Source organism: Zonotrichia leucophrys, chromosome 1 (genome assembly GCF_028769735.1).
Source record: "Zonotrichia leucophrys gambelii isolate GWCS_2022_RI chromosome 1, RI_Zleu_2.0, whole genome shotgun sequence".
In the NCBI taxonomy this organism is placed as follows: Eukaryota; Metazoa; Chordata; class Aves; order Passeriformes; family Passerellidae; genus Zonotrichia; species Zonotrichia leucophrys.
Genome location: NC_088169.1, coordinates 70,710,149 through 70,723,667, shown reverse-complemented (window position 1 = coordinate 70,723,667; position 13,519 = coordinate 70,710,149). Strand labels below are relative to the sequence as shown.

At 39.1% G+C, this 13,519-nt stretch overlaps 1 protein-coding gene and 1 long non-coding RNA gene across 2 annotated transcripts in view; one reads left to right on the top strand and one right to left on the bottom strand.

Annotated features, from left to right (window-relative positions):
• Window positions 1-13,519, bottom strand: part of ATP8A2 (ATPase phospholipid transporting 8A2) — a 308,865-nt gene that overhangs the window by 286,928 nt on the left and 8,418 nt on the right. The gene's annotated exons all lie outside the window — the stretch shown is intronic.
• On the top strand, window positions 10,675-12,311 carry LOC135456320 (uncharacterized). Its single transcript, XR_010442518.1, has 3 exons — window positions 10,675-10,786; window positions 11,003-11,057; window positions 11,451-12,311. It is a non-coding gene; the product is annotated as an uncharacterized LOC135456320 (long non-coding RNA).

Sequence of the window (13,519 nt, the reverse complement as noted above, 5' to 3'; positions counted from 1 at the left end):
GGTCTTTTTGTATGTTTTTATTTTTTGTTTGTTTGGAGTTTTTTGGGGTTTTGTTTTGTTTTCTAAAAAAAAACCTTGAAAGCAATTTTATCTTACTTGCTCAATTTAAGTTTTTTGTGAAGGCTACTACAAAACATTCTCTCCATGCTGAAATATCTCCAAGGGCATGGAATATTAGGAAGGTACCTAAACATGCCAGCCCAGCAGTGAAATAGTGGCCTGAAATAGTGTTGGTCACAACACTTATGAGCAAAACTGAGGCTGTTTGTTGGAGACCCTGGAATAGAAGCTCATCTAGACAATATCTCACCCTAGCAGTTAGTCCTGTCCCTTCCCCAGTATACACACTGCTCAGGAATGAACTGGATAAATGATTTTGAGTGGTTTGATGTGAAAGTTCTTCAGTTCAAAGATGAAGTTTAGGCCTTAATCTCTCAAGTTCTGACAGGTCACTACATACCTAGCAAAAGCACAGATCAGAGCTGAAGAGAATTTTTTAAGTTAATTTTATGCAAGCCTCTTTCAGAGCATATTGTCCAATCACCAAAAATTCCCTTTATCAGTCTACTTTCAATATAATACAATTTTGCTACAATTAAGTTGAAGTTTCTTTCTTAGCAACTAATCAAGCTAGCAAAGTTAAAGACTGGAAGCTGAACATATTCTAGAGATGATGGCTTCAGAGACCCATCTGAGCATCAAGATGTCAACTTTATAAAAAAAGTTCTCTACTCCTTCTTTATGGCTTGATCTTTATTGGTGAAATGCAAATACCTTTGGAGGCCAGAAATATATTTTTGATACAGTTCAACATTAACTATTGGGAGTCCTAGCAAAACCAGCTTTTCCTTCTGCAGGGAGTGAGTGATCTGTGCTCCTTGAAAAAGACAACTCTGTAGAGAAGTTTAAACAGCTTAACAGTATTAGAGTTCAGACTTCAAGCCTCTCCTCTGCCTACAGCCTCAAATTCATGATCACAATATGCTGTGCCCCTGGCAGCACCTTCATTCCACACAACTGACTACTGGAGTGTGTATCTAGCACTGGAAGCCAGCAGAGTGCCCACAGCCACAAGTACAGCTCAGAATGCAGCAAGCTGTTAAAAACCAAGCTTCACCCAATTAATAACTTGCAATAAAGCAAATATCTCTTCATTCTGTGTACTTCAGTGTAGAAAGAGAGTCAATACATTGGGCATGTTCCTGGCAAGCCAATGAGAAGGATTACAAGCAAGAAACTAAATGCCACAGCTGGCTTAAGTGCATTTGTTCCTATTCTGGTGACTTCATCAGTACTGGCCACAAACCACACTAATTAGCAATTACTCTTGTAGTAATTGCTACAAGAGTAGCAAAAAGTCTTGTAGCAGCTAATGATTTCTTAAGCCTAGAATGTACTCCTCTGCTGTTATTTTTAGACAAATTGTATTTGTTATGTAACAAATTGGATTCTCAGCATCTTGCAACTGAAATATGACATTTTGTTTAAATATTACATTAGAAAGCCCACGTTCCAATAATTTCAAAATAGATTTGGTATCACCGATATTTATAGGATTTTTGTTGGGATGAACTGACAAGTTTTCCATTCATTATACTTCACCATCCCACCCACTATTAGCTTAACTTCTATTGCATTCTAAAAGGTTAAAAATCTTTAGCATGCTGACTCAAAACAGATCAGATTGGTAGGGGTAGCATCTAATGACAAGATTTAATCCCTTCTGCCTGAGGCTGCTGGTTAGAGAACAGAGTGGCTGAAACATTGGAAAAATACCTCTTTTAGCATCTGTTTGTCAGTGGATTCAAGTGACTTAAGATAACGATATGGTTGTATCAAACCCCACCAATTCAGGCTCAATTTTCCCAGTCAGGAAGCCAACTTTTCAAATGCAGGTAATGAGCAGGGTAATAACTACTACTGCCACTTGCATGTGAGAGTATTTTACAGCCAAAAGTTCAGGTATAACCAATTAACATTCCTTTGTCCTTTGCTGGATGTCTGTCAAGTTCAGAAACCCGCTTTTTGCCCTCCTCCAGGATTTATCCCTTCAAGATTTTTATAAAGCACCTGTTCAAAAGAGTCCTGAAGTAACACTTGCATTGAGCACCAGTTTTATGCTTTCATATGGCAAACATTGACAGATGTGCATAGAACTGCCTACGAGGTCAGAAAGACCATTCTTCTAACAGGCATTTGTTAATAATGAAAGAGTAGCTGTAGGTTCTCTTTTAAATGTAATTCCCTAGCTTATACAACCAAAGATTCATGTTCCCTATCATAGACTGGGAAGGGAATTAATTCTCAGAGCAGCTCAGATCTATGGAGACCTCAAATAACTTAGCATTCAAGAGTGTAACCTAAAATAATTTAGTAAGAGAATTTCCAGTTTTAAATTTATTTTTACCAGATCATCTCCAAGCTGTTGATTGGATGCTTTAAATTAGGAAATAGTAAGGACTTTCATGCAAATGCATGGAGTACAAACAAGCAAAATCAATTTCCAGTCTCTTACTCCATTATGCTATTATGTTGTTTGAGTAAGATTAAAGTCTCTTAATCCTGATGAGATTAGCAATGAGTCAGCCAATTCATGTTTATGGAATTTTAATGGAGAAAAGTAAAACAATTTTGATTTCATGATGGCACACCAAAGCCTATATTGCCATGTGATCTACAGACAACTCAGCTTTTCACCTATCTACTCTGTTTATTTAAACATATATTACAATAAATAAATATGAGATTCATCACAAGTCAGTAACCTGCTAAAGGAAGCCTTTCTATATTCCTCTTCATCTTTTGACAAGGAAATATTTTCAGAGAAGGGAAGAAAGGAAATTCCAATCGTCTTTCAGAGAGCCAAAAGGGAGCCTGAAAAAACAGCCAGATTATGCTACCTTCTGTTTTGCAAGGCATCCTTCGACTAACACTGAAAGTACTGGGTCCCATCTGCCACCAGTCTTTGTCCTACAGCAGCCAGCAAGTTTCAAAACTTATATAAATTTATAAAATAATAAAAAAAATGCAGCTTGGAGAAGTTTTCTACTTTCCATAACTCAGTTCTCCAAGTTGTTGAGAAATCTTCTCATCAGAAATCCAGCAAGATACTAAAACATTAATTCATTTCAAGAATTTGACTTCAAGCCTCAATCTCAAGGCTCAGGGCAAAGAAGCACACTAAGTCCCACAACAGTGAGAGTATGGTGGTCTGAAGCCCCCACAACCTGCTGAAAGAAAAGCATCTTGAAGTTTGATCTTGCACTACTATTCACAGATAAACCGAAGTGCACGATAAAATTAAGCACGCTCTGAAAATAAGAATTATATACATATTTCACCAGCAGAACTACTTGCCTATCACTCACTCCACAATTACACCTCCTTGGAGGCTTCTTATGGTTCAGCTCTAAACATTGTCCCATCTATACATACTCAAGTGCAGCTTTTCTCTTTTTAAAAAATGCATTTTTTAAGATACCTGGCATACAAAGGAAGAGAGAACAAGCATTCCATAAAGCTACCTTTCTTTCTAGATTATCTTAGTGCTACCTACAGAAAGTGCACTTCACATGTACAAAGTGCTTTTGTTTCCATAAACAATTATTCACCAAGCAACCACAGTCAAAACCAAAGACAAACCGACTTTGTTATCCTCTTTTGTATTTTCTGCAAAGAAAATCACTAATATGCCTGTTCTAGTGGCTAGAAAACCTCAGAGGCAAACATTAGCAGATATCACAGGATGAGTCTCTGATCTCAAAGCACTCCAGAGCAGTATTCCAGTACTGAAATGCAGGAGACGCCAGATCACCTCTATTCCCACTGTAAGCATGCCCACAGCTGCAGTGTTGCCAGCACAGTGTATGACAAGGCAGAGGAGCCAACTGCACCCCCAAAGCCACTTTTGCACTTGGACTGCCAGACCACCCCTGCCATGTATAGTAGGAATGCAGCACTGTCAGCTGAAGTCATCTCTGACTTCCATGAAGACATTCAGGACTAACAGAAGACTGTTCTTAAAAAAAAAGGAAAAAAAGTTTGCACTAGGAGCAAATTAGGTCGTAAATTTCACTAGCAAGATAACCAACTCCTCACTTACCTTCACCCCTACTGGATCACCTCTTCACAGAATGCACAGAAACCCGGCCTTTCAATAAACAGGAACAATGTCTATTATACATCTATTCTCTAAAGATAATACTGAATCATCATGGTGAACTATTGTCAGTTTTGTGAACTCATGTCCTGCCACCTAGCTTCTGCTCTACTAACTTGGGCCACCAAACCAAAGCAGCATGCCTATAATAGATAGTCCTTACAATCCAGTAAGCAGTGCTTTTGTCTCACACTTATCAATGCAGTTGCTTCCACATTAAGTAGGCCTTCTACTTCAGAAAGTCAAAATATTGATGTCAATAAAGAAGATGAAGTACTTGCAAACAGTGTAATACCATCAATAAAGAGAGCAGATATTTTTATTTCATCCTTTTTATATCCTCTCAAGTAAACACCAAGAAAAACCAAATATTCACTATGTTAAGATAACTCTAGCTTGCTCTAAGTAGCCTGAAGCCACTACATCTTCTTGCATTTATTTGCACTTACATTAAGCCAGCATTAAAAACGCTATAGAGTTCATTTACCTTTTTTTTTCTTTCTAGGGGCAAGAATGCTAAATATCTGTAATGGGAACAATAAAAACATTTAACAATATCTTCTTGGAGTGACAAAATGAAGCAAAGAAACGCATTCTTCATACCCTGTGGCAGTATGGTACAAAAATGCCTTTTAAAATGAAAGGCCACACATGCACTAATCCAAAAGCAAACTGCCTCACTTACCAATTCTTGCCTAACAAAGCCCTACAGCCTAACAGCTGGTGGCTGGCCAACAGACATTAAAGATTCAGAGGTAACACACTGAATCTCTGTGCTTGTGACTTCAAGAGACCAAGCACAGTCTTTCCCATACAGGTTCTCAAGGTTTAATGCAGCCCCAACACTCCTCTCATAAAAATGTTCTAATGATTACTGGATCCACAGAAACTCCCTTAGGGGCAATCATCATCACATATAAAAATATTTTATTTAAAAAAAAAAAGCCACCATCACCACCAAAGACCTCAAAGGAACCCACAGCAGGCAAGCAGGCTACAGGGTAGAGATAGCTCTGTTCTAGCAACTGCAGATAGCAGTCTGATCATAACTTGGGGAAAACTGGCTTCAGCTACCACAAGGAGATGTAGAACAGCTCTACCCAAATCCCAATTTGCATCAGATGAAAAACCTGTAGTGGGCATCTTCTGCCATTATTCAACTTCAGATTACCCACTCTAACTAGACTTGCCTTAAACCTTTAAGCCCTATGAATTATTTACACAGCAGCTCTGCTCCAAACACCCAGGACATCAGCAGGTACCCTCAGTGCTGACCCAGAGGCAGCAGGGGAGGAAGAGGAAAGGCAGCACGCAAAATGCACCACTAGCAATGCTAATATTGCAGTATTCACTGTTCAGACATGGTTCATGAACTAGGCTGCAGATAATGAACTGAATTTGTCAGAGGGAGCTTAGACATTTTCTTGCAAGGCAGCACCTCACAACAGCTATGTACGGACAGAGCTGCTCCTACCCTTAATGGAGTAAGGTGAGTGATGAGAAGGGCTGCTAAACTTTCTTCAACCAATAGCAATCAGACCACAAAGACAATCCCACTGCTTTATTAAAATGTAAAAGCACTGGGAAAACAATTTATTCACGAAGTCAGGTTTTTTCTCGTGTCTCCACACGTGCACACGTATCATGGAAGAGCTCAGCAGAAGGAAAACATACATTAGGAAAGTCCTGTTTCTTCAAAGCAATCTTCTCTTTTATGCAGGCACAAGGATGAATATTTTGCCTTGATCGGGTATGGGTTGATAAAAGTATCAGGGAATATTTTAACACTTAAGAACAAAACATGGCAGACTGCAGCTCTACTACCAACCCAATCAATGCTGGCCCTCTAGAGTTTGTGACAGATCCTACTGCAAAAGCCCAAGAAATCCAACACCATGTCTTCATCTCACCACCAACAGCTTCTCTCACCGGGAAGGGCTCAGCCAGCAGCAAGCCAGCCATGTCTCAGGGAGCACCATTTCCTCACTAGTGCTGCTTAGACACCCTGAATGCTGATCAGAGGTAAGGCATTGTGAGAGAGTGGCCCTGCAAAGTGCAGCCAGCTTTGAAACAGTGGGGCTCCCTCAGCACCCTCGAGGACAACTCCCAATTCACCCTTAATAAATCCCCTAAAAATCTCATCTTTTAAACCCAAGTTTGTCCAAAACAGCAACATAACATCTCCAAACCCAGAAGTCCATACTCTAGAGGATCTTAGCAGAACACCAGTTTTCAGGAAAACATTTAAATACATGACCATATGGGCATACCCTGAGCACACCTATATGCCATACAAGACAGCTGAAACTGCCTTTGCAAGAAGACATTCAATTACAAAGCAGGGAATTAGGGTTTAAATAAATTCCCTTAAACCTCTGGGTCTCAAACCCATATATCCCTTTTATTGCATGGGAGGAACTGATCTAGAAGCAATTTTTATCATCAAGGACCAACTGATGGATACAGTCGAGCATAAAGTTCACTTCCAGCATTTCTTCAAACACTTGCTCTCTTGCTTATAGCAACAAGACACGTGGTGCAGAAGACACCAGGGAAGGATGACTTGGAGGAAGAAGTGACTAGGCTACTGCAGAAGCAAGGCCTAATGTTACCTCATCCTGACTCCCTTAGATGAAGGTCCTGCTGCTCAGCACAGGCATACACATCCAAGCACTCACCTTAGACACTCCTTTGAATTGGCATGGAGCAGATCCCATCTGCATTGCTAAGGGCTTGCTCAAGCCACCAAAATTAGCCTTCCTAAGAGGGTACCCCAGCATTATACTAAAAGTTCTAAGGATTGAGTGTTAAACTAAGAATAGCACATTATTAATCAACTACATCCTTACTATACTGCTATTTTTGCCATTCTCCAAATGTGTTTAACACAGAACAAAGCAGATATGAAAAAGATAACATTGGTAAACTCAGTTATAGTCCATTCTCTCCACTGAGGCAGCTTTTTAAAAATAATCATATCAAGTTGTTGATGAAGTACTTAGAAAATATGACTGCAAGGTAGTGTTACGGAACCTATCATGTACCAAGCCATGCAGGCTCATATGGGTTATGTGGCTTATTGTATTCATTAAAGGTTCACTACAAATGTTAGTGGGACTGTTAATGGAAGCATTCGAGAGAGGAAATTGGCAACCAATTAATTCTCTCTAATTGTAAAATACTTTCAGATGTCTCATGCAGCATCTAAATGCCCTGCAGAAAACAGCATGTAACTGCATAGTGTAGTAACTAATAAAATTAGTCTATTGTGTCCTTATTTATCTTTTAGTAATTTGTCTAATTTAATATCTGCTAGCTACATTGAAGTCTGACATAATACAGGAACAAAATTAATACTGTCTTGTTAAACAAAAAGAAAATTTTAGCCCTCCTCCTTCAGAACAAGGACTGTTCAGCAGTCCCACATGATGAAGGGAACACTTCATAACCATGTAGAAGACTGCACTGAACCCCAGAAATATGAGCATAACCCACACAAACTCATGACACAGCTTCCATGAGAGCAACAAGAAATGCCATCCTCAATACAGTGTGGACATCATGAAGTTGCCTGTTACTAGCAGAAAGTCAACATAAACCTGAGAGCAACTATTTCCAGAGCTCTTGGAATAACAGATACATGGCAGAGAGACTCCGCTGTCCTCTATCACCCTCACAGCACAGGGCATGCAGAGAGGCTGCACATTGCTCAGCCATTTTCTGGCTCTAAAAGACATTTTTCTTCTGTTTAAGGCACCTTCAAACAGGAGCAAATATGCTGGTGTGAGAATTAGCAGCCCTCCCAGAGGACTGCTCCCTGGCAATTTCCAGGGGACTTGGAATACCAGACAGAAATTCCCACCTGTCCAAGAGCTGCAGCAAAGGGGATGGAAGAATGGGCACCCACATTTCAGGTTTTTTATATTTGGACCAGGGAGGGTAGTTACTGCACTCCCAGCCTCTACCACCAAATGAAGGATCTAGTGCAGAACCTCTTATATTGATTACAACTGATCTGTATCACCAAGAGCTACCAAAGCCAGAACACAGCTAATTATGTTTAGGGCAGCTTAACAAAGATATATGTGCACTAAGCTCAGAACAGACTTGTGAACTTAATGAACATCTTCCATGTAGGACAAGTTTATTTTCAGAGTAATGGATGTATAAACAGACCTACAAAACAGAAAATTCAACAGCAGTTCTATGTTTAACCAAGGACAAGGAAAAAAAACTGCCATCACACGCCTCTGCCTGTCCCTGTCAGGAAGAGAGCACTACTGACAGATAAGAGAGGCTTACAGGTTTGCAGTATCAGCCAGTCTTATCTCTGCTCTGCAGCCTTAGCCAAAACACCAGACCAAGGATGAGAATAAAGTTGATCGAACTAAAACCTCACGTGGTTTCTTCCTTTTTCCTTTGAAGCACATTATATGAAAAATATAATTACCAGTTATTTTAATGCTGCAGCCACCTGCTACTATTATGCCAAAGTCCTATACTATAAGCATAGCTGAAGATGTTTTCCCCAAGAAAGTATTTTTATTTTAAAAATCCCAGCCTTCTTATGCGGGTAGTTCTTCCTGGAACAGCTATGTTGTCTGCAGCATCTGTACTGGATCAGTTTTAAAAATATTCTCTCCTCTCACCCACCACCCCCAAAGAGAGATAATAGCCTCAGTGGCTTGATCTCTAGAAGAGATATTATGATGCTTTGACAAATTTTTCTGGTAATCCTATAGCTCAGACCCCGAACTGCTGCAGACTGGTGACAGTGAATTTGATTTAGGCAGAGTTATGCTGACCTGACCTGCTGAGCCTGCAACCTTACAGGTCTCCTGCTAGGGTCCACACAAAGCTTGTCATTGCCAAAACATTAAGTGTTTGCTTTCCATTGGATCAGGATTCAGCTTGACCTATTGCATCATTTCTGAGATTTTAAGTACATTTGTACTGTATCCATCTGTCACTTTTGAGACATTCCAATACCTGTCTACAATAGATAGAGTTTTATTGCAATTGCTTCTAGAATGAGCAAAGACAAGAATCACAGACCTTTTCAATATTTAATTATCTAGTATTGCATAGGCTGCTGCAAATTTAGAGGAAATTATGTCTATGACTCATGTGCTGGTACTGGAGGAGTTTTTCATTAAACAGTAGCCCTAGGGAGGAGAAGGGGAAAAAAAAAAAGCCTAAACCAACCAACCACTGCTGAAAGCTGAATACCACCACCTGGCTGACTCAATTTCCAGTGACAGTGCAGCCACTGAGGCACAGCAAGCACTGGTGTTCCATTCCTAGGAAAGGCTTATCAGCTAGACTTCAGATGACGAACCCAAGAGATGCTACACTCTTCAGGACAGAATTTCAGACAGTCCTAACCTATAGCCATTCCTGGATTTTATGCCCGTTGATTAAGTCTTTTTGTGAAAGAGGAAACAGCTTTTGAAAGACAAATAGTCATTCTCACCCCTAATATACGTTTCATACCCACTCCCTTTTTTTCAAAAAAGATGAAAGCAAATACTTAGTTCTCTGAAATAACTACTGGAGATAAATTCCATTTAGTAGTTTTTCTGGAAGACTGTAAGCCTTATTTCTCTTCATCCTACAGACTATTACAGAAATTATTTGTTCACATATGAGCAGAAGCCCCAAACTAATAAGCATTAATTTGCTATTCCATGTTTAGAGGTCATTAGAAATATTACTGAAACACTGCTTCCACACAGCTGTTCTACTTTGCTGTGAACAGCAGAAGTACTCAGTGGAGAGAAATCCCTCCCATTCAGTTACTGTCTTAATACTGGGCTCCTCATCAAAACAACAGCTCCTTGTCAGTAATGAGCCCTGCATGCCAAGGAATTTGGAAGAATCTCTTGCATTAAGCAAGTATACCTTTCATCTTTAACATAACTCCTACAATGCAGTTGTTGAGCGCCATCACTGTAGTGCTCCTGTCACACAGGAACACAGAATTACAGGAAAGAATTATGAATTTGTAAGTGTTTCCTCTCAGGGTTTAGGGTTTGACTATGCTTTTATCAAGCAATATCTAATCAGAAATAAAGGAACAAAGTCATTACAATAAAAGCAAACATAGGTCTTGCTTACTAGTAGATCGTTACCTTAGCTCTGAGTAAACCTTCCTATCAAGAAAACAGATCTTCATCATTTCCATGTAGAAAATTGAAGAAAAGATAGTCAGTATCTACCTCAGAGCATTAGAGTTGAACACATCAAAAATGAATTTTTTAAACAAGCACAACCTTCCCTGCTTTGAAACCAACTTATCTGACTGGAATTCAAAGTTACAAAAAAAGGACAAGCTTCCTAAACACTATAGCTTATCTTACCAAAAATCTCTACAGACATGACCTTCTTCTACTTTCCCCCCTTTTAAAGTCTTCCTATCTGTGTGCATTAGCTTCTCTCCCCCACTAATTATGCATCTGGGGCTCATTAGTGTAAACAGAGCTGTAATAATTGTCATCAGGTAGAACTTGTTACCTAGCTAAGCCTTTTTTCTGGGGAGGAGTTAAAGCACAACCTATTGAGTTTGACTTGTCACTCTGTAACCCACCTCAATGAGAGTGTCTAATGGTATTTTTACTGTTTCTTTTTGTAAGTGTTGGTATTACTACAGCTGTCTTTTACAGCTTTTCTTTTTTTCCTAAGTTTAATGTGTAATACCATGCATGTTAAAGCCTGTACAAACAATCAGAAAACGTTATTGTAATTTTTTTCTGCCCATTTTAAAGCTTAGTTCTTCTTAATTAACTTATTATTTGAGTCATTTTTCATAGTGCTTCTTACTGTAAGTTGATTTTTCCATTATAGGTGCATATAATAGGAAAACTCCTTAAATATCTCTTCATATCTTTTGGCGCATGAGGTAATTCTAAAGCATCTATTTCTGCTTTGACCTTAGTTTTATCTACTTGCCTTTCTTCTGTTAATCCAATTCTATTTTTGGCTATAGCCTCAGTCACAGCATAGTCTTCTAGTTGAAGCACTGCCAATCTTCTTAATGTAGAACTTCCCTTCCCCCTTTCTTCAGGTTGTTAATCACTCTTCTCAAATTTTAGTCTACAAAACTGAATATATCAATTCTCTTATTAGAATTGTTTATGTCAATATAGAATTATTGTTAATAAACAACTTAGACAATAAAAAATAATGCCAAAAAACCTAGAGATATACAGTTTATAAAATTACCTTGTAAAAATTAACGTTTCTAAGAAGCAGGGGATTAAATAAATTGTCATGTTCTGTTTATTTTGTCCAGAATATCCAGGTGTACTTAGTTTCGTGAGGTCTGACACCACCAAAGCCAGATGACAACTGTGAAAAAATAAATCTAATGGCTGTAAACTCACCTGACTAAAGAAATATTTTTGTATACGACCCTCTGCTTCTGAGCACCATACAAACACTGTGTAGCTGCCTGTGATCTTCACCTTGCCCTCTGAAGTAGAAAACTAAAATTATTCCCTTGCTCTGGAGCCACTGATGACAGAATACTTGAAACTGCAGTGAAAAAGCTTTAGCTCCTCACAAAGACAGGAGCTACCACATCACTGCTACTTTTCTCTACCTCAGTAAATCTTGTGGCTTCTGCTTAGGATACTAACATTTTATTAATGAACACTAGTTTGTGTACTAGTTCTGATGAAAATTAAAAATATGGTTGTTTGCAGTTGCTGAGTCCCAAATTAATGACAATGAACTCTCCAATAGTACCACCTGACAAGATGTGAACTGGTACATAGAAATATAAATGTTTTCATCTCATCAGAGGGCAAAACTGTTCTGATATTATTTGAAACCTGTAAAAGAATGATACAGAAATTCACCAAGATGCTTGTCTGTGAAGTGCTGGGTGTCTTAAGAAGGGACTTTAATTTTAAAAAAAGGGAGGAGGTTTCTGGTAGGAAGAAGATCTAAGATTAACTCTTGTCCTTGGTTGTCAGGATTTCTCTATATAGAAGATGACACTGATAAGAGAGTTTAATGTCTCTGTAAACAACAGCGTTCCTAGCAGGAATGGCAAGTACATACACCCTGGGAATCTGGCTGTCTAATGAACCAAAAAGTACCAAAATGAATACTAAATTATTTAAATCCCCTGCTATTTAGCACTAACACAAATTGCATTATCTCAACCAGATCATATCAGATTTATTATTACAGCTATTTTATTCCCATTTTTTCTCTCTTTGGGGTTTTGGCAGAAAGCCCTCAAAGAAAATGGTTTAAGTAATTAGCTGGCAGGCCAAAACTCAACAATACCATCCAGTGTTGAGGACTGCAGAAACTTCTTCTTTGCAGCCCAGAATTTGTTGATGGTGAAAGTTTAGGACTGCTGAAGTCTCTCACTTGAACTCCTACCAGAAACAACATGGCTAAGCACGTTTGAGGGAGAACAGTATGGAGTCGGGGTGGAAATGGCCAGAGATTTAAAGCAGGTGCATCTACTGTGACACAAACCAGACTTCTTGTTTTCAGTGGAGATCCTGAAACTAAAGAGGCCTTCTTGGGTCTACTGTGGGATTTTGGATTTGGAATTTTGCACATGTCCCACTCTGTCACGAGAGAGGGAATGGTATTGGGGCCATGCTGTGTGTGGAAGATACTGTCTTCACAGTCCCAATTGAGAGACCCATGACACAGGGGCTACCTAGAAGGCACTAGGGAAAGTTTCATCGGTGTTCACTGACAACTTTAGTGACATTGCAACTCACAGCAGGAAGCTCACTTTCTCCAGAAAATGTATCTTTAATTCTTCCTATTATGGGAGCTCAGCACTATACAGAAAGACCTGACAAAATATGTCGTGGTTTAACCCCAGCTGGAAAGTAAGTACCATGCAGCTGCTCGCTGCTCTATCCCAGCTGAAACCCAATGTCCAACTCCAATTTCACAAGAGGGAATGGATCCAAAATAACTCTAAGTAATGACTGATACTTGTACTTTCCTAAAGTGTCTTAATTTGGGACCCAGACCCCCCAGGTTGGGGTTTATTTTTTTTCTGTAAGAAGTTAACTCTTTCTCCTCAGATATTTCAGATCTTTCTAGCCACTCCTTTCTCTTTCTGAAGACTGATCACCCCACTTTGTTACCATAATGATGACTAGTAGGGTTTTAAAACTTTTCAAAGACAAATTTCAGATTTGTAAATAACATTACTTCGATAAAAAAGAGGGCATTAACTTTTTTTCTTTTTTTTTTTTTTTTTACTGAAGATTGTGGGAAAACTTCAGCAGGGATCAGGATTTTAGTTAAGGAGTGATAGTGAATGCTGCCCCCTCTTCAGGCAGCGCAGGATTGGGATAAATTTGGCGGGGGCAGGGCTAG